General features: G+C 35.9%; 1 non-coding gene across 1 annotated transcript; it reads right to left on the bottom strand.

Moving 5' to 3' along the window:
* Positions 1 to 21015: 21015 nt before the first annotated feature.
* Positions 21016 to 21087, bottom strand: Trnag-ucc. The gene has a single exon. It is a non-coding gene; the product is annotated as a tRNA-Gly (tRNA).
* Positions 21088 to 22573: the final 1486 nt, after the last annotated feature.

Genomic DNA, 22573 nt, shown 5'->3' on the forward strand with positions numbered 1-22573 from the left:
CAACTCGAAAAATAGAAGCACCTTCTAATCTTCAAACCATCATAAAGAACGTTTTTCTTGGTTTGACTTATTCTTTCTACAGTGTCAGGTCGTTTATTGCCTATACAAAAGTTTAGGATTTGGACGCATATCATGAAATATGACTATGCTTTTTGTTTATTTATCTTCAGTAATCCTGCGTTATGTGTTGTAAATTCAGTTTTTTGATCATCTGTAAAGTGAATTCAAATTCAAGTTCGAACTTTTTTATTCAAGAATAACCATTTCTTTACAATGCAGTTTTTGTATTATCCCCTCTAGCCGAGGCTATTTGGGAGGAAAATATAAGAAAAACATGCAACTATTATTTAAAAATACAAACGAGGAGCTGAAAATTCGTATCTTAAATTTAAATTCCAAATACATTGTATCATTATACATTAATAACTCGATACATAACCGAAACAAACATATTATAAATATATATATATATATATATATATATATATTTATATATATATATACGAGATATTACATGTAACAACATATAATTTTACATATTTTTACAATTTTGTATAGTATATTGACAGTATTTTAACAGAAAACCCCATCGAAATAAGGCACGAACATCTGAGAAACGTATCAAGAAAACTTTGATTTTAAAATTTAAAATTGATTAAAGTATTCGGCCATCTTAAATAATCATCCCAAATATCATGACTGGATTGAGTATTATTATACACACATACATACTTGTGTGTAATACATATTTTAATATGATAATTGAAAAAAATAATCAATTGAATAATAATCAATGTAATTATACATTACTTTTGGGTTTATTATTTCATTCTATAGACGTTGTGGGACTTCGGATACCACGATGTTCTCACTGAACCTCTTTCAACACATGATGTTACACATGGATATCTGATTTCTCAACCTTCGCTATCGAGGAAGGACGCTTTCCATATGTCATTTCTGTATTTTCAGAGTTCTGTTAAACCGACCCCTTTTTTAAAGCATTTATGTGCGGACAAATGTTTTTACGGAGATTTTGTATACGCCAGTGTCCTTTAATGTAACGGTTTTAAGGAAAAACAGTATATTTTAGTTTGAAAATTTTTTTGTGACCTCCCCGGGAATCGAACCCGCGACCTCTCGGTTAGAGAGCCGTAGCGTTACCACTGAGCTACGGTTGAGGTCTGTTAACAGTGTGATCTGTAGTTATTAGTCCCGCTACGGCCTGGCAAGGCGTACGTAGTGCATAGTGTAGCGCTCTGCGACTGAGAGCTCGAAATGAATAAGGATTCCGAGACTGCCCATACTTTCATCCGAGGTCCGATCCGCTTACCGAGTGTCACAATGAACACCGGGATATGCCGTACAATAAACAGGAGAGACAAGTCGGACACCGCGTCCCACGCAGTCCGGCCGTCGGCGACAACGATAAACTCGCGGCCGGCCGGGATAAATTCACCGGAGCCCACTTTGATCACTTGTCGGGCACTCGATGAGGCCCTTTCCGGGCCCCGTGGTGGGACGAAATGTCGCCTTTATAAAAGGTAATGGGCCCGCCGCATTACCGCTTTGTCTCCTAAAGATTTCGGCCGGAATTAGTCGGATTAGTTATCGTGTTGATGTCCCCATCCCGGACTTCGACAGGACGCGGAGATCGGCTCTTGTCGAGTTTATGTCCACAGTTAACTGCGACACGATGGGACGGCCCGCGTTACACGGGGACGTAACAAACTGAGGTGCCATCGTTGGCTCCATCATTTCTGACAACTTTACTTCAACCGTTTTATTCTTTTACTGTCGTTTAAGCCCCATCCCACTGTTTCATAACCCAATAAACACCCAATTCAAATACTTCAGTGCAATCGACATAAGGACTCTCAGTCCAGGACCGAGGGTCCAATTTGCAGTATATAAACACACAGCTGGTTTTACTATTTATATATATATATATATATATATATATATATATATATATATATATATATACACACACACACACAGTTTTAATTTTTTTATAAACAATTTTTTCGCAATGTTGTGATTACTTAAAGGTAGTCAAGCAATTACATAATATGCATGGAATGCTGTGCTCCTGCGATGTATCTGTAAAATGATGATGGAAATAATTATGATTTTTGACTTAATTTTGCCGGTGAGAAACTTTTTCCCAGAAGAAAGAAATCGATCTTTTCTGCGGTACTTTTAGTGGAAAGATATCAAAAGACTTGAAAATATGATTGTTTCAAATTATAAAAAATTATATTTTTTAATCACACATTACAATATGCATAAAGAGCTACATTGGACAAACCTATGTTTTGTTCTGTGTTTATTAAAACATTGTGCGCTTACTACATGACAATTTCGTGCTTGAGAGACAGGAAAAACATAAATACAGCTCTGAAAAATGAAATAAATTTAAAAAATATATACAGACTCTGAAAATCTCTTTATCAAGTTGTATGACGATAATATAACTAACTACCATGATGTGTCTGGCGGTCAATTTTAATTGTACCAAGCTAGTAAAAATATACTCTGAGTAAAATATGTAGTTTCATATTTTTAACCCTTTTGATACCATCATATTTCGACCTCCACCAAAACTTTCGCGGCTGAATATAAATTTCTCTGTGAGGGAGAACCCGTCTATAGAGCTATAAGAATAGAAAACCATAAAAGAAGAAAACCATATTGTGTAATTATGTGTTTGGTTCAATTATTTACCTGAAGAAGAGATCAGATTGCAAATCTCGAAACGTCGTGAAAATTGGCTCTTTGACCCATATCGAACATCCCATACTACAAAAGTTTTTCAGTGTACTAGTATTATCAACAGTATAGGAAAATTGTAGAGCCAAACAATTTTGATAACGATTTCGTTTCACCATTAAAATCTCAAGGGGACGCGAAAATACTCAACAAAACCAGTATTACCTTTACAAATAGTGTTGTGCTTATTAATCCCTTTTCCCTCCCTAACTCATCCGGTAACGATTGGTAACCCGGTGTGGCAAAAAATCCCCGAGCACAGCGATCGTTGAAAATAACGACGTAATAACGATGAAAATCAACTTCAATCAGCCGGCCCAGCCGGTGAAACAGAACTAGACCATAAATAGAAGTAAAATAAAAGCCGGTCGTGGATTAAATATTAATTAACACCGGACATAACCGTAAAAGCTCTGCCCAAGTAATGACGAGAATAGATTGAAAGGTAAATAATACTGGAACAATTCAATTAGGCGTGTTGCCGATTGTTTATTTGTTTCATTAATAAGCCTCAACAATTTTCGATAATTAGAAATATGCAAATGATGACCAGTGGCGACAAAATAAGTCTGATGCGCATGCGCAGACGCTCGCCACTCGCCCAATTATCCTTCGCGCGGTAATGAAGTTATAAACACTCCAGACCTCTTTCACCTGGCTTGTGTCTGAATTATTAATTTTTAAAATAAACATTCAAACGCTGGAGTATTTATTTCGTCCAGTTTTTGAAAGGACGAGCCGGTGTTTCTGTAATCAATGTTATACCCACATGTTTTTGTAACCACCCTACATAGCCTATCCTTATAAGGGTATAAAAGGGAATAATGAGTGACCTCCTCGTACCTGTGAAGGACAGTAAACGATCTTGACCAGTTTAGTTTGTAAATGGAAAATAATTGATCCTTTGTTTTATTCAGTATCAACCAAAATATCCTATGGTATGGATCTCTCACTATCCCATGACATGCTTATAGGAAAAATCTAGATGTTTCTTCAAAGACTTTCATGGAATTGACAATGATTTGGCATTTTTGTTTCTGTAATGATATTCGGTTTAGTAAAAGAGTAGAACTGTCTTAACTCTAATCATATGTGGCACTACTAAAAGACACACAGTGGGAAACCCTAATGGGTCAGGGCTAATGCCATGATTTACAAAATATGATAAGGGTATGATACAATCAGTGCAGAACGAGTTTGGAGTTTGGGGTCACGGTCTGAATACGAGGATCATTCGAAAATTTAACAAAATTCGTTTTCAGATCTTAATTTCAATCAGTCAATCAGAGGAATCTGTTGGTGAACTTAGGGTGCAGAATTTTCTCAGTAATAGTCTGCAGTAGTATATAAGAAAGAAATGAGAATACCTATATCCAGGCTAATTAAGAAAGTACAATTAGTTTCCATTTCTACTGGTTCATAGAGGAAATTCTTCAGTTCAAGAAAGAACTCATCAATAGAATCCTTTAAGTCTTTCCAGAAGCCATGCAGTATGGTGTCATCTCCAATATATTTTCCCCAGGAGGGTTCACTTCTGGCTGGTTTATACCTGCCAATGGAGAACCTCAAGATACAGAAAATCCGTAACTTACAACACGGCAACTACATGGATGTCCAGGGACGGCACACCACTAACCGCAAATTTTAATTTTTTTGGGGTATATGAATTACTTGATCAAAACCACAAGGTGATAGATGGAGTGCTGGGGCTTCCTTACTAATAAAGGTTTCAACAAGCACAAACGTGAAGAACTTTCACCTGCCAGCTTAGACTCTTAGTGATTGGAACAGAGAAAGAATCCCCTTCTTCTAAATTTGACATGATTCTTCATAGTGGCTGTGCCCGGTATGTCCGAGGAGACTCCACATCAACCTAAATACATTGCCATTCTGGAGGCCACGCAGAAGGCTCCCTTCTTCAAGAAGGGTTTCTTCAGCTACTCGTCATAGTGAACAAAAATGTTACACTTGCAGAATGTATCACTAAAGCGGAAATTGGAATAACTATGTAAGAACTGCGTTCTCAAATTCCTAACAGCAGTACTCTTTCAATCCCTCATTCCACATCTGGTTGATCATAAGTATTGTTATATCTAGATGCAATGGCTTCCAGTAATAAGGTCCTCTCCTGTCTTTTACAAATTTTGTCGTATTGTTTGCCTTATATTTATCATGAAAACTCATGACAACGTTCTTTGTCTTTTCTTCTTAATTTTTTAATCCAAAAATTTTTGGAGCATTTTTGATTTGGAGCTCTTCAAAATGTGCCATAAGAGCACACTTCTAGTTCACCGAGGGGTCAACTCAGTAGGTAACTAATTTCCTTCACCATTGTAGCTAAACATTTACTACCGAGGTCAACCACTCTATAAGCTCTCTTCTTCTATTAAAAAGGTCTTCAGAGTCAAAGGTTTGCAATCTCGTATAGTTAGAATTTAAGTATTTTACTCCAGCTCTTCATTACATTTACGAGTGTATTTTGTGGTTTCAGGAAGAGATCGACTAAATCGAAGGCGCTTGAAAGTAAGAAGACAAAAGAAGAAGATGTGATATTAAGTTCCCATCCAAAGAGTCTTGCAGACAACCCTACCCTGACCTCTGTAGTCTTCGCGACCTCGCGGTCAGAGGATCTCCTGCCGACCGTGATCGTCTCTGAACCCTCAGATGACGTCATCTGTGTCCAGCTTCCGGCGGAGGACGCCATTGACGGTTACGACGGCACTTCCTTCTTCGCCCAGGGGGACGCCTTCTCCGAAATGACCCAGAGGGTGCTGTTCGACGGGCTTCACCGTCAGCGGACAATCAGCTTGGCCGAGTCAGGGGTCCTGGGGGCGGAGGACATGGAGGATCATGCCGGCCTCATCGTCATAGACGAGGGGATGGGAGACGAACATCCCAGTGGGTAGAATGGTCGGAGGATGGAGTTCTAGAGAACCTTAAGAGGATGTGCTCAATATATAGTTCCTTTCATGAATCAGGGTTTAGAGTAAAGAATCACCATAGCGTATGCAGTTGACTTTTATATAGAATTTAAGTGATGGAATGTATTGTTAATGTTCGTTAATAAACAGTTTCATTTACCATTATCTCGTTAAACACTACCTTATTTGCACCTTTCCCCAGAACATTGCGTTATATGCACTTCGTAAATATATTACTGTGTGTTGAACCAATATTGCTTTTAGATTATTACAAACTCACATGGACACATTTGATAAAATGTTTATACAACATGTATATAAAACTGTGATAGCTAAAGTAATTAAAATCAAATCCACTCATTTTCCACGTGCATGCTAATAACAATATTGAATAATAAGCAACATATAATGATTCAGTAAAATAGTGATGTGATGAAATTAAAAGTCAAATTTTAAGCAAATTGATTACAAAACTAAAATAAAACAAAAGTTAAAGTAACGCCAGTACATCGAAGCAAACTTAATCAACTACTTAATCATGCCTTACTACTTGAGTACATACGATCAAAATGTTTGATACAATCCAATAGTGTATCAATCTTCAGAATACGCGAGCAAAGCACTTGATCATCTTTCATCAAAGTTGATCAGACTGTACGGGGTTTTAGTAGAACTTATCAGTTATTTATTTGGTATTCTAAAATTGAATTTTTATATTGATACATTTACGACAGTTTGTAGTATTATCTAAAAAAATAGCAATATTCTTATTCTTCAAGTTTTTATTTGTTGTTTGTAAATAATGTTTATTCTTCAAACACTGTAGTTCATATTTCTTGCACTTGACCACACTCGAAATCTTTTTCTTTTTGCATAGTATTGCGATAACATTGTAATCGTGTATTCTTTTTGGTGAAGTCATTAAACGCTATAAAAATCCAATTTACTGCATTTAAGTGTATTTGTTACTCTTTTATTTATATTCCAGTATTTCCAACTGGTTAATAATGATAAATCAGCCGTAAGTTTGTGACTGTGCCAAATTCCAGACGCTGCACTAAGAGAAAGGTGAACTGGAGCTAACCTCTACATTCACATTGAATCAACTCATCTCCTGCAATTTCCGTTCGTTTTAAATTCCTGTTTTTCAAACCAAATATGTTAAGAGTTTCACCTGAAGAAGATGCCAAATACCATTTCTTGAAATGTCGAACTTCAGTTGTAACAGACAACATACACGATAGACGATTCAAACGCCGTACAAAGAGGGAGGAAAACTGGAGACAAACTCAAATTTGGCCTATCGTATACTCAAAAATAAACTAATACAAGTCACAATAGTCATGGTAACTTTCCAATTCAATTCTAAGTAATACACAAACAATAAATATGAAAACAACCATTAATTTGACGAGTTGTGTGAGGAACATCAATTGTTCAGTCTATAAATCCTAAAATATATTCTTGAGCATATTAAATTGTTTACCATCAGACAATCAGTCTAAAATGGTGTTTCGATTGTTATTAAATTTCTCATTAAAATAATAATGGATGTAATAAAAGTGCAATAAAACTGAGTTACCTATTTAATTTGTTAACTTGCACTGTTCAAGTAAGGAGCTTAGCCAATTTGCATTGTATACATAAACATTCCTTCTATTTGAATTAATAGAAGAATTCTTCCTAAGAAAATAATAGTCTTCAGTTGCGCTTATCGCGGTGGAGGTCGAAATGAAAAGGTACCAAAAAGGTTAAAGGCATGAAACGTTATAATTTTCTCAGATCATATTTTTTCAAGTGGTGACTTTCACTCTCGATATCTATTTGTCTGAAGATTATATTAGTATTATTTATGTATCAGAAGGTGAGTTGAGCTAGAAAAAACATTATCGGAGAAAAATTGTAGTCTTTCATATTTTTAATCCTTGTGATGCACTCCCATTTCGACCTCCATCAAAACAAGCGCGTGGCTGATTCCTTGCTTAGGAGATATTGATATTGACTTCAAGAAAAATCTGGCTGTGTGCTTACACAATATAAATTGGCTTTTGGCTCCTGGACTATTCCTTGTAAAGACATCGTTGACAACAATATATTACTTTAAAGCACTAGTAATTTACTCATTACTATTATTGAATCAAGGATATAACTGAGTTCTTTGTTTAAAATTTGTTATTGACGATGGACGGTTTGAAAGGATATCAGGATTTCGGACATTTGCTATCGTCATAGGTTATAAAAGGTATAACACAACGTTTCGAGGATTGGAATCTATCCTCTTCGTCAGATAGAGGAGGTATTAATACATACAAAAATAACGAACAGAAAGAAGTAAAGAAGGGAAGGAAAAGTTTTCAAACATACCCAAAAGCTGCTTGGAGTCCAGCCCAGGCGTTGTCACTGCACATGATGCAAGCCCCGAGCACAAATCACAAGTACGAGGATCACAATCACACATCACACTAGCACAAGCTACAGTGAGATATAGTTCAACTGATTGTTGCTCTAATAAGAATTCTTTAGAGGCTTCCATGAACATAGACCAATATTGTTCCTCGTCTCAAAAAACAACTCTACATTTAGAACTGCTTTCTGAATGATTATCCCTAGCAATTATAGGATTAAGATATTTTCCTGCAGTTTTTATAAATGTTATAATATTAACGGACGAGTGTCCGATGGACTACAGCTGATACCTGACAGAGAGCTCATTGGTAGGTTACAGCAGTTATTGAGACTTCTTGAACGGACTGCAATGTACTGCACCTTTCTTTCGATCGGGAGAGAAAAAACACCGTTGGGTCTGACTGATGTGCTTGTGTTTTAGGACCACCCCTTTGTAATAAATGAATAAACATTAAGAATAGTAGCATAGGCTGTTTTGCCTTTCTGCCTGACTTTTCAAAAACGTCAGGCAGAACGTTATCTTTATAACGTTTTATTTCCTTTCTGTAGAGGTATTAATAGTTTGCTAAGACGTTGAAAAATCTACAAAAAAAATTACAGTTGTCATCCTGAGAAAAAAAAAGTTTTACCGAGAATGGCGGAGAACGATCGTTCTTCGATTTAGATATTCATAGTTTCCTCCATATACAAATGTAACACAATAAATAGATTTTTAGTCATATATTCTGACCAAAATTCACCGTGTATAGTCACAGACTGTTTGATAAACTAAGAAAGTACTATATCTTGTCGAAACAGTTCCAACTGTTGTAACTGATCACTACATGATTTTGGAACAAAGTTTCCATCACCAGTCCAAAAAAGGTGAAAATGTTCCACAAAGGGCCGTCAAAAGTTAAAAATTAAAAATAACACGACAAACGAAAACAATACAGTTAGTATGCATGTAATTTTTTGTAAAGAATGAATATTTTCAATGGCCCTTATAAATTTATAAGATTTATTGAACTTTTATAATTACATAAAAATATATTTCTTTGTTTAAAGTTTATTATTGACCATGGAAGGCTTGAAAGGATAACAGGATTTCGGACATTTGCCATCGTTATAGGTTATAGCATAGGTTAGATAGGTTAAAGGTATAACACAACGTTCCTGAGTACCACAATAGCCTGTGCTTGTGTGATCCTCGTACTTGTGATTTGTGCTCGGTACTTGCATCCTGTGCAATGACGACGCCTGGACTGGACTCCAAGCAGCTTTTGAGTATGTTTGAACCCTTTTCTTTCCCTTATTTACTTCTTTCTGTTCTTTATTTGTGTATGTATTAATAACTCTCCCACCTGACGAAGAGGATAGATTCCAATCCTTGAAACGTTGCGTTATACCTTTTATAACCTATAACAATGGCAAATGTCCGAAATCCTGTTATCCTTTCATAAAAATACAATGTTTGTGAAAGTTTGGTTTTTTTATGTGAATTAGTTGGTTGTTGTCAAATAATCGGTAAATATCAAAACTGGCAAATTTGAAACAACCTTGAGTTTTACTCCAAAACTACAATGCTAACCTGAAGTATTTTATGCTTTTCTATTTTTAATAACTGTACAAGTGTTAAGAACTGTGCTAGCTAGTTTAACTCTTTAGGTTGCAGTCTGTAGTGAGTCAGGATGATGTATCTAAATGGATACATGCAATGTGAAGAGGAAGCACACCAGTAGCATTAGTGAATCTCCAAGCAAAGAACTATCTCCCATAATTCTTCGACCATAAATAAGGTCGAAATATATCTGAGATTTTTATCTTCTCATGGAATTAATTTCAAGAGCTCTCACTAAAGCTGAATCTCATAAGGGACATTTCCACTGTCCATATGTCAATCTATACCAAGATTTATTAATGATATTTATTATTTATCACTATTTTGACGATAGAATAGTACAGTACCTACCAAATATACGAAATCAGGTTAAATCACCCCAAAAGTGGAGCCACAATCGAACACTTCCGCTCAAGGCGGCACCCCACACTTTTCACGACAGAACCGCAATAATTTGCCGAGATTTACTGCGCCATTATCGCTAGTTTCAGGCAAAAAGTGACACTCCTGTCGTTCCGAGTACTCCAATAAGGACAGCAGCGTCGAGAGGTTAGGATCCGCCATCTTGACGCTACCCATCAGTCTTATTACAGGCCGGTCACTCCCGCGCTGCCGCGCCGGCCTTCACAAACCTAACCTATAAATCTCCACAAAGCCGTCATTACTTCAGATTTTCCCCATAATTTATAATTAGGACCGAGGATCCATAAAACAAACTTTTTACTGCGCCCGTGAAGACGGAATCGTGAAATGTTTTGACGATTATTTATGTATTTAGCATTCAGCCGTATAAAGGGCACAGGCGGGGTATGGGTGGTTGATTCGTCGGTAGGCGCGGGCCGAGGGAAGGTTGATGTATGGTTTGTCAGGAACTCTGCTGGAAGCAGCGCCGTCAGAATTGAACTGTTAGTGCTGACCGGAAACACTAAATTTTAAGACGGTTTAAATCATTATATTCTGGTGGAACTTTACAAATGGATTCCTTTTCCAAGTCACTCTGTATGCCCGGTTTTGTGCAGCCTAAAATGTAAGTATCAGTAGATTTCACAAAATCATCAATTTTTCTTTTAATTTTATAGGAATTGTATTTATCCTTGTAGTCCAAGGAAGACCTTGTAATCGAATTCTTGTGATTTTATACGTTCATCTGACAAATGTGGGTTTCCTACAATTTTGCTCTCTTTAATATAATAGAATTTATCTTAGACTAAGACAATCCATCATAACATTTTATTTTTCATTAAAATGGTGGCCTACAAATTACTTTTGGATACGGAGAAGGACAGTCGCTTAACAACATTTTTACTGACCAAAGGCATCTGACCGGTAGAGTTCAGAAGGATTCAAACATCCAAAATGTTGCTTACTTGAAAAATGAAGTCTAAGATTTCTGCGCTACCAAGTATATTTCTTCATCCTTGAAGCAACAGATGATGGTCATAACTATAACAAGTTCTTCCTCGCTTTCAAAATAATTCTGCTTATTTGTTCAGAGGGGATTGGCTTGAAATCACTGTCTTTCTTTAGTTCTATCGCCCTCAATCCTGTAAAATGATTAGTGTTAGATATAAAAGTAACCATTGCCACTTTGATGAAGCCCAAGAACAAATTTTTGAAGTCAGTTTACATCAAAGCAGAAGTGATAATTACTATTTGTAGAACTAAATCATTTACATCATATACAATTGGGAATAGAACTCTTAAATATTGCCATAAAGCTGGACGAATAGGCTATAAAAAGCGAAAAATAACAAAAAAATAGAGGGTCGAATTAAGAAACTTGAGGCATTCCTTGATGATTGACATATTCAATGAATTCAAACCACCAATGCGTACTCTAAATGTCCATTCTCAATTATAGATGCCTTTTCACTACATGCATCTAGAAAATATGCTAAAGCTGGAAGATTTGTAAAACAGTGGTGTTGGTGATGTGTCAACTTGGCATCCACGATCAACAGCAGAAGCATATGTTGCTGTGGTAACAAAGAGTGTGTTACAGTCAAACGACTTTTGATGGATCCGTGGTATCTGGAGATATAAAATGACAAAATTACATTTAAAATAAGCAGTATTCAGCCTTCTCGAATATTTTTAATAAGGTACAAAGAACATATATCAGTCAAAAGTTAGAAAGATTCCAAGGGCCATGTTTTGGAATGTCGTTACTACCTCTATCTTCCAGATAGAAGAACATTCAAACTGTCAACAAAATCCACCTGTACAACTACAAAACACAGATGTGACTATATCAGACATACATTTAGCAACAATCACCGGAATACCATCAATGCCACAGACTGTCGAGTTTTTAGGTTATCAGTGACAGACTGAACGACTTCAACGGATATAAACGGAATGCCAGTATTTGCCAAACTGGCGTGTTCGGATTTAATCACTATCAGCTTTGTACATAACATCTCATCATCAAATGATGGACCAATCCGAAGATTTGTTCAACACTTTGACTACAACGCATTGGTGGTGTGATGATTCCGCCAAAACCAACAACAGCTGGGACCAAGGGAATTCCTTCCGACACTGGTTATAACCCTTTCAATAGTTGATTTAAATACTGATAAAAGAATTAGACTAGATTTGATATGAATTGAGTAATATCTTTATACAGAAATCCGTTAGACTATCTCACCTTTCTTTACGTACCCGAATAGATTTCATCCGGAACTACAGACCATCAAAACTTTTTATCAGCAGCACGCTTTCTGTTGAGAAAGTTGGCTGAGTATCTTAAACTTTTCCTACTTTCATATTCCCCGATAAAAATGACAATTGCTAAGTTTAAAAATGCCAGCAGATGTATTGACAGTATGCCAAAGTATAATACTTACGGAATAAATTCAAGATATCCCGAGAAGCAAATTGAAAGAATTTTAATCCTGAAGATTCTTAGAGCCAAATCTAAGTACGGAGATCTTAAAATAGAATGACTTGTTTCCTGTCTTTGTACTGCAACTTTGTTAGGAGAAGTTCGCTAAATTATAACTAAAAAGATAAGATCTAAAGTTATTCTGATCTAGATGGAACTATGATTCTTAAAATAAAACTTATTCTAGTTTTGGAGCAAACACTACATCAAGGAAGAAAATGAGCAATCTGTTAGAATCAATATCGTACTTTCGACATAGAGCTAGCGTCGAAGCCTGGTTTTCAAACGGACCATTTATAAGGTCCACATTTTCATCCCAATAAACCATTAATTTATCCCGACTTTTCATCATCACTCTGGACCGAAAATCACTCAGCTCTCAGGAATTCCATTCCTACCTAAGCGTCGTTCATGCACAGGTCGCCGCATCTTTGAAGACCATATCGGGCATACGCATAACTCATCAGTGTACAATACTAACTCCTGTCCAATATTTCAGTCGTAATAGAATACACTCTCCGCCACTGTGTCACATAAAACTTCATGAATTGAAAAGTACTACTACAAATTTTACGGCAACTTTGCATTGGGTGAGCAGCAACCTCTGATCCATCGCATCTGCAACAGCTCTCCCCTTACAAAGAATAAATTACCTTGTAATTCGTATTCTATTAAGGGCACGATTCATTCAAAAGTGGGCAAATTAAAAATTATCCCATCCAGAGATTCTAAGGGAAAGGTCTTTCCTCCAAGCACTGTAATCTTGAACCTTTAACTAGCAAGAAAATTTTCAGATCAGATTTTCAGAAAAACGTCAAGTTTTCAATGAAAACAATCAAGATACAACTACAATCACCATCAAACCAGCAAAGCTGCAGTTTTTAAGAGTGATGTCCTTATCAGATTTTGTCTGAAAACCACTAATATTGTGATAGTGTATAACGCAATCCACTACTGTTAACGCACGGTCAAATCTTCTTGTGATGATCCTTCCTTTCTAAATTTGTGACTATATAGCGAAGCACACCTCTGCATTGACTCGTTGAAAGGCGAAACCTTTGGGATCTATTTCTATAGAAGGATGACTGGTAGCTTAGTCTGGTTCTCGTCAGATGTGTCAATCATGATCCTGTGATAATTCTTTGATGATTTCCTCAGTAGTATTAAATTCTAGTCAAGATTAACAGAGCTTTTCCCATTGGTATTGAATTATTTCCTCTTTCTGCACATTACCATTGTGGGGAACGAACTTTCTCTATGTTGTTTTTTAGATTGGTTTGCAGAATCTGGACATTCTGTGCTCCCTTCTTGACTAAAGTAGACAATGAATCAGGTCCTGAACCGGAGACCTAGACTACACTTTCAGTCGATACATCTTCGGGTACTGTTCCTTGGCCACAATTGTCACCAACAGGCGCAGAAAACTCTACTGCAACAGTTTCTTCCTATTAACCCCATTTGGTTCAGGATTTGATCTGAAGAGATGACAAGGAGTAGCAACAACAGATGGGAGGATTGAAAGGGTCTTCTTCAGCATCAACTAGCATTTGACATTAACTAAGATCTCGAGGATTAATAGTTTTTCAAATTCTTTCGAGGGGTTATACACCCCTTTTAATTCCCTCGGCAATTCTCTTACTGCCAACCTCCCGAATGTAAGAGGCACGTATGATGGTATCTGTTTAAGTGCCAGGCCCCACAAACAGGGCTCTGCGTTTTAGCCAGGGTATGAAATAATTTGGCTTCACGAAGCTAGGTCACATTGTTCCTAATAGAACACAACTGCAAGAAAGGTTATCTTTTTTGTGTTTTCATTCAGCTTCTACAAATCTGATTCATTTAATCTTAAGATTTTTATGGCAAGAACTGCACACTTCAATCTTATGACTTAAAAGGGTCTCATCCACACACTCTATATTTTACTTTGCTAAAACTGCAATGATGCTTTCGAGGACGGATACGGATATATCCGTCAATCAGATGAAACCTATAACCTATTTACTTATAACTATTTATTTTATAGTAAAACTTTTTAAACCCGCATTCATCAGAGATAATTTATGAATATATATATATATATATATATATATATATATATATATATATATATATATATATATACATATAAACAAATTTAAAAATATTTTTAGTCGTTATACCTAATGATTAAACTACAGGAAACTAGGTAAAATACGCACAAACAAAAAACCTAATGAGTGAATAATTTAATACGGATATATCCGTCATCAGATCAAACCTATAAATGCTTATTTTGTAGTAAAACTCTTTAAAACCGCATTTATCAGAGATAATGTATGAAAATGTAAATAATAAATTTAAAAATATTTACCTATGATTAAACTAAAGGTAAAATACGCCCCAAAAGAGAACCTGGAGAGTGAATAATTTAATAAACTAAAATGAATATTATCATTCTTAAACTAATATTTATTTACAAAAACTCTCTTTTGGTCATAGACAAGAGAAAATATATAGCTTCTCAAACGGATTGAAATAACTGAGGTATACCATTTAACCCAAAGTGTATAAAAATAATGGAAAGCTGCCCGAGAACCTAAGCAATATAACATACAAAAACAAAAGGATTCTTTATTGAGTTTCTTCATAATTTATCTGAATATATTGTTGCACCTTTTTATATTTGGATATAGTACTCAGCAGTTTAGCAGTGTTAGTGTATCAAGTCACCAATGAAGTAAACACTCTCGTTTGGTCGCCATATTGATTGCACCACACGACAAATCTGAGACGTCACTTTTAGGTTATGTTAGGTTAGGTCGTGCTGCAGCGCATGGTTGCACCGGCTGCCGCTAGATAGTGCCAGGTACGGTGCTGCTCGCTATGCACCCCGTCATACAACCGCCAATTTACAACTGGTAGTGACAACTTAATCCCTGACTCATGGCAGGTGCGTATGAGCTGCTCCACTTTTAGCTACTTTTTGTCACGCCTCCGCCTCCCAGTTAACTGGGTTTTCCGTGTAGCTGGGAACACATTATCCATCGTCATGCAAAACCTTGAGACCCAACTCTGCCACCGTATTCTCATACCGTTTGTGTTCGTATTAACGGGGAAGATAAATCTACAGGATTTTTCCGAATATTTACTATCGTTCAGTGACACAAAAAATCAGCAACACTACGTTTCGAGATCGGCAATCTGATCTCTTCTTCAGGTGAATAACTGACCTATCTAACACATAATTACAAACTAGGTTAAAGCACAATATGGTTTTCTTGAGCTCTATAGTCGAGTTCTCCTCACAAAGGAATTAATATGTAGCCGCGACAGTTGTAGCGGAGGTCGAAATGTGATGGTATCAAAAGGGTTAAAAATATGAAATGAGGGATTTTTCCTCATAATATATTTTTACAAGCTTGATTCAATTAAAACTGGCCGTCAGAGATACATGTCATATGTAATAGTTATCTCATGGTCATAAAACTAGATAAAGAGACTTTCAGTCTGTATACATTTTATAAATTTATTTTATTACTCAGAGCTGTAATTTGTTTTACAAACTAGGTTAAAATAAACAAATCATACAAGAGCGTTATGACACGCCTAAGTCAGGAGTCACAACCACCATGTTGTGTGTCAACTTCACTAACTTTAAAAAACGCGCTAAACTCGACACTAATTATTGAAACCGAACTGCAGAATCACAATAGGTCTGCATTCGCCGACCAACCACCTGCGACTGACCAGAGGCCAATAGCCAATAGCAAGAATTGCAGGTCTCGAAACGTAGTGTAACTTACTTTTTGTATCACTGGACAATGGCAAATGTTCGGAAAAATCCCGTTTCCTTTACGATTCTTCCATCGTAAAAAACAAAATTCAAATAAAGAATTAAATCTACACGTAAATAAAGTAATGACACAAATTAATTACGCAATAAAGAATTGTTTCAGCCTCAGCAGTGTACCACAAGTGTAACCATCCTGTCCCACCAATCTTACGTGGAGCTGAGAGTGTTCACAAATTTTCTGCTGAGCGTGCTTGCTAGGAATTTTCGAAACAAGACCTTCATCGTAGCCTAGAGGTAACTCTGCTACTCTCTAACCGAGAGGTCACGAGTTCGATCCCCGGGGGGGGGGGTCAATACAAAATTAAAAATTTGTTTGGATCTTCTTCACTCTAAAACGTTAAGTACATCTGATCAAGCACAGTGATAAGTTGGTTGCTCGCATAGAAAGTTTATTTCCAACTATATTGTCTGGGCTGATGCAGATTAAAATGCCACAGGCTTAGAAAGAACCTTCTTAGCAAAAGATTCCAAAGACATTCTATTCCATTTACCTAAAATTCCACGGTCATGAAATAGATTTTAATAAAAAAAAAAAAATCCATAAATCGAAATTAAGGACATGGGATAAATTAAATATGAAGTTAAAAAATAATAACAGTAACTAAACCAACACACCATTAGATTATGATAAAAAAAGAAACAGTAAAGAAACCGCACTGTATGGCTGCAGAGTAACCCAGACAGATATCTTCTGTAGTTTAAAGGTCTTTGATGTCGAAATGATGCAAGGTTCGTTTCGTTTTCGTCGCCGATTGTGTTTGCATCTCTTCAGAGGAACGTGGAGTCAGATTTCAGGAGTCAAGTCTGTGATAGCGTCAAATTTCAGAATTTCAGACGATGCACAAAGCGGAAGGTGAATGGAGCAAAAACCCAATATTCGAATTGAATCAACCCTTCCTTATATTATGTGTAGTAAAGAGATACTGTGAACAGGCGATAAGCTGGTGGTACAATTCAAAATTGATTTTTCAAATTGTATATTTTAGTGAAGGTATACATGATAGTAAAGATATTGTGGGTTAGAGAATATAGATACACTTTGTATATACATAAAACGTGTACAACTACATTTCTTCAATATAGATAATTCTATGACCTTGCAAAAATTATTCAACTTACTAAAGAGAAATTGTAGTATATATGCCTACAGTTTTACAAGTGAGTATTTTTTAATAGTTTCATAATTCTATTTATAAAAAGTTCCATTTTATTGAAATCCTTAAACATTTACCTCTACAATTGGTTTATGAGCACTTACCTTCGCAGGCAGGTGTTCATTTCATCAACAGTTTGCCAAATTTTATTACAAACGCCCAAACGCCCAAGGCGTCAAAAGCTCGTCTTAAGCGCTTCCTGGTGTCAAATGCATTCTACAGCGTTGACGAGTTTCTGGCGTTTAACTGGGAGACCGCCCAATTCGATGACTGACTCCAGCGCTGAAAGTGGGTTGAGATTGGCGATGGATGAATGAGACTGGAATGCATGAACATTATGTAAGTTTGGACGTGGTGGTAATGTGGTATGCGAGTTTTAAATTTATAATTAATTCTGACGTTTGCCATACAATGTGTAATTGTGACGAGCAATAAAAGATTTGATTTGATTTGATTTGACAATATTGTTTATGCAATAGTACTATTTAAATTAGCATGCGCCGAGTTTTGAACCTGTAATTATTGTGCAGACCACACCTATGGATCTCTGGGTCGAGTTAAAACAATATCTGTGTTGTTAAATAATTAAAACAGATTCTAAGATAGCGTCGCACGAGTGTGAAATTTCTACACTGCATTCGTCATTACCGATGCATTTATACGCGACTGAAAAAACTCATTCGAGTCGGTCAATGAGGATGAAACAATACAATCGTCACTTTTTTATCAAACACCGAGGAATTGTAAGAGTGGGCGGGGGAATGATAACGCTAATTTGTGCTAAAAATGCACATTTTTGCGCTATCTCGATTGGCGTGTGAGGATTGGCCTCCAGTGGACTACGTAATTCACGGGATGTACCAGAAAAGAGGTGCAAAAAGAGTGAGGAAAGTCCGCACCGGCACAAAAGGTCTAACGAAGAAGTACTCGCTATTACAGAGTGAAGCGGTCGGACAGGAGCCATCGATCTATCGATGATAACAATCGAACAAGAGGCGACTGGCGTCCAGGCGTCCACACGGCATAATTAGCACATATACATCACATCTCGGTGATGGCGCTCGCTTCGCTCTGTGCCGCAAACCCGCCAAGATCCACAGCGCGATAGCGCACTTCTTTATTTCACAATATATATCGAAATAAATTCGATTCAGAAAGTTGTTCATGAAGACGATAAATTGAGATGAGATATTTCGGTAGTGTGTAGCCGCTGCCCCTCCCCCGTTGATGTTTTATGAGTGGCATCTCTGAACAAAAGTTGACCTCCGCCGAAACTTATGGACGACGTTTATTGCTTCGCTCGTCTTTTTGCCGGTCATGAGTCGTGATTTAGAGATCGCTCCTCCATTTTGGAAGTCTTCCATTATTATACATCCCCCGGCCCACAAATCAACCCGGACCAAATGAAAAGCATCAGGTGGGACGGACGGTCCGTCCTATTCCGATTATTTATACTTACTATTGTTTAGAACTTCGATTTCTCCCAGGCCATTCTATTCGATAGGCTCTCCGCTTTAATGTGTGATTGTTGATTGATTTTCTCCCGCACTGTCCGACGCAACACGTTCTCGGAACACGATTCCCATCCTGAGCCATTCCCGCTGGAAGAAACTCGTTTAATTAATTTGTCATTTCATAAAAAAATTTATTAATTCTAAGAACAACAGAAAAATTACGACACAATATAATCCAATCCAAAATTCAAAAATCACGGTACAGTCACTTCAAAAGCGAATAGTCTGATGACATTTGAGGCGATGTTGCCATATCGCATCTGACCATCAGCTGTTCCCTGATGTAAACAAGGGTAAAACTGGCAACACTGTAGGGCGCGGGGTGTAGAGGGGGGATCTAACGCAACAGCCACCGTCAGGCTATTTTGGGACAGGCTGCTCTAGAAGTTTTTAACTGTCAGCAGTTTTATTCACCCATGTTTAGCTATCAGGCCAGTAATGGCTACTAAATACTTTGTTGTAATTTCTATCCAATTCCGGTCCATTATTAAATAGTAGTGTGAATTTGAGTGTACATCTATTGTTTAGTATACTTTGTAAGGTATCGATTACAATTTATTACACTAGTACTAGTTGAAATTATAGCAGAACTGCAGGTGCTACACGGAGTCAGGTTGACCAACTCTGGTGGTAGGCAACCCGTGGAGACCCTTTTGTTTGTTTTCCCTCTCCCCCAACACAATTTAACATTTCTTGATCCTTTTCCACATTGTCTCCCTTCTCTCTTTTTACCCTCCTCACTTTCCCTGGTCTCCAGGCAATAAAAAATCTCACTTTATCTTATTTCAGTAATATATGTAATTAATTAGTATTTATTATATAATTTTTATTCGTTAAATGCATCCACTTTTGAGTTTCGGTAGAGAAAAGTCTGTGTGTGTAAATAAATCTGTAGCCAAATTTAACTTAGGAAACAATCAAACATTATTCTAACAAATAAATAATTAATTACAGCAATTACGAGTATAAATAATAAATTTGTATCATAAATATCAATATTTCTACGTTATTAATGCATTTAATTGTACCTAAATCAATAAACTGTGGAAACATTTACCAATTTACAGATTTAGAACATATTATTGTAAAATTAAAGACCAATTTCTTACATTTAGAGGAAATATTTAAATAGAAAAATTTAAATGATAGTGAAGCAACCATTATGTAGGATATGTTTTAATCTTTCCCAAATCAAAGATAAACAACATAAACATGAAAATATTGAGGCGTTTATAGTGTTATTTGTAGCAACTTTTGTAACTAATAAAACTGAGCATATCTTCTGGAAAAAAGGAGTTAATATTTTATTTAATATTCGGAATTGAGACATATTTATTTTAGATCGTTTTCAAACATAAGTCGCTAGTAGACAAGCATCCGATGCCACGTTTTTTTTTTGTTTTAATTATTTAGAGTAGAAAAATTAACAGTTAAATATTCCAAAATAATGGCGTCCAATTCACTCCCATGTTTTTATCCGCTGTCCGGGTATAGATTTAGTTGGAATCAATTAATTACAGTATAGTAATAAAACTACGACATATTTGTCAAGGGACGTTTAAAAGTTTATTTCCATTTTAATCCATTTTCATTTAAACAATAATTATATAAAAGCCCCGCTTTCCAACAAAATATGCAACCTTTTATTATGTTAAGTAGTTTCATTATCTTTTCAATCACAATAATAGCACGGTTTAATTATAATAATTTGACTGCTGAAATTATTTACCACATTCAAATATGCACTTGATAAATAATTTCATATTAAAATTGAATTTCAAATATCACTATTAAATTACTATGTTACTAAATTATATTTCACACTTGTAGAAATAAAGTTTCTGCTGACATAAATTATAATCAATCTAAAACTTAATTGAAAAAGCTGTATATAATTAAATCTTGCTGGGTTGAGTTGCAAAAAGTAAGTGCGATGGCCGGGAATCGAACCCGGATCAACTGCTTGGAAGGCAACTATGCTGACCATTACACCACCATCGCACGGCGAAAACTAAGTGCGCTAACAAGCTACTTGAACCTCTACAGTACGGTTCTTTTTTTTTGTAATGTTATTGTTATGTTTTATTTTGTAGAGTATTGGATAAGTGGGAGTAAACAATTGTTTGCGAGCTCGTAGAATATAGAATGTGTAAGATGTAAGACAATAGTAACCTACTTTATGTCTAATTTTAGTAGGCCTATATTATTATCTACTTGAAGACTTCAAATGAACATTTTCCTTACAATAACAATACAATATTCGGTGTAGTAATGGATATTCACTAACTGTAAGTCAATTAAAACATTTTTATTTGTGCAGAGATAATGTCGCTTAAATAGTTCATGTACAAATAATTATTTTCTGTTAAAATGAATTATTTACAGACACCTTCTTTTTATAAAATAATGCGACAATACATCATAACTTTATATTGGAAAGTAGTTTATTTATGCCGATTTAGTTCTTCCTAAATAGTTTTATATTTTCGTTATGAATTTATTATTTTCTTGTGACAGTATTGTTGAATGGTTCACCCAATTCTAAACAATTATTAATGTAGACAGTGTTAAATTTTACATTACTAAGAAAACAATAGAATGAGACTCGAATTTAATTATTCTTCTTCTATTTTTCTTTATTTAAATTTCCTTTCTATGGAGAGATTGTGAGGTAAATAGGATTTTTTAAATATTTTTCATTGCTCAGTGATGAAAAATCAGTATTTAACACGACGTTTCGAGATTTGCAATCTGATCTCCTCCTCAGGTGGATAACTAACCAACACAATTGCAATATAGGCTAGGTGTAACCAAATCGCACCAGAGCGTTTTGAATGGAATGTTCCAAGCGTATGTGGGCATACATCAGGTAGGTACATATTATTTATAGAGAATTTCTTGTTCGAATTAATTATATTTCAATCACTAGACCTGAATTGGCATCATTGCCTCGATCAAGGAAATGCAAATACATAGGTTTCGGTATCTATTTCGACCAGCCTTTACTTCTAGTTCTTGTCATATACGGAAGGTCTAAGATATTTATATGCCATAGTTGACTTGTCCTGATGCAGAAAATATACACCTGAAGGTCTGAGAAGCCTATTAAGGTCCAGGGAGAAATCTCATAATTTCCGGTATAAGAGGGAAATCCTTATTAAATTCATTCAACACTTCAAAATAACTGTTATAAGGTGTTTCGTTATAGATGTCTTGTTGTTTTTTGGACTGTAGTCTGGGAAATAATGGATCATTGATGCATGTTATTGTTATTTCTCTTTTTTATTCTCAAGCCACTGTTAAAATGTCATATGACAATGTCAATGAAGCCCACCAGTTTCGAGTACCTTATGTTAAAACATTCACAGCGTTATTCATTATAGTTGGTTTTATAACGGCGTTAAACTATTTTTCCAATGCAATAAATGTTTAAATTCGTCAATGACGCAATCTGGGGTTAAAGTTATATAGTAACTTTGTCTTTGTT

This window comes from Homalodisca vitripennis, chromosome 8 (assembly GCF_021130785.1).
Source record: "Homalodisca vitripennis isolate AUS2020 chromosome 8, UT_GWSS_2.1, whole genome shotgun sequence".
Lineage (NCBI taxonomy): Eukaryota > Metazoa > Arthropoda > Insecta > Hemiptera > Cicadellidae > Homalodisca > Homalodisca vitripennis.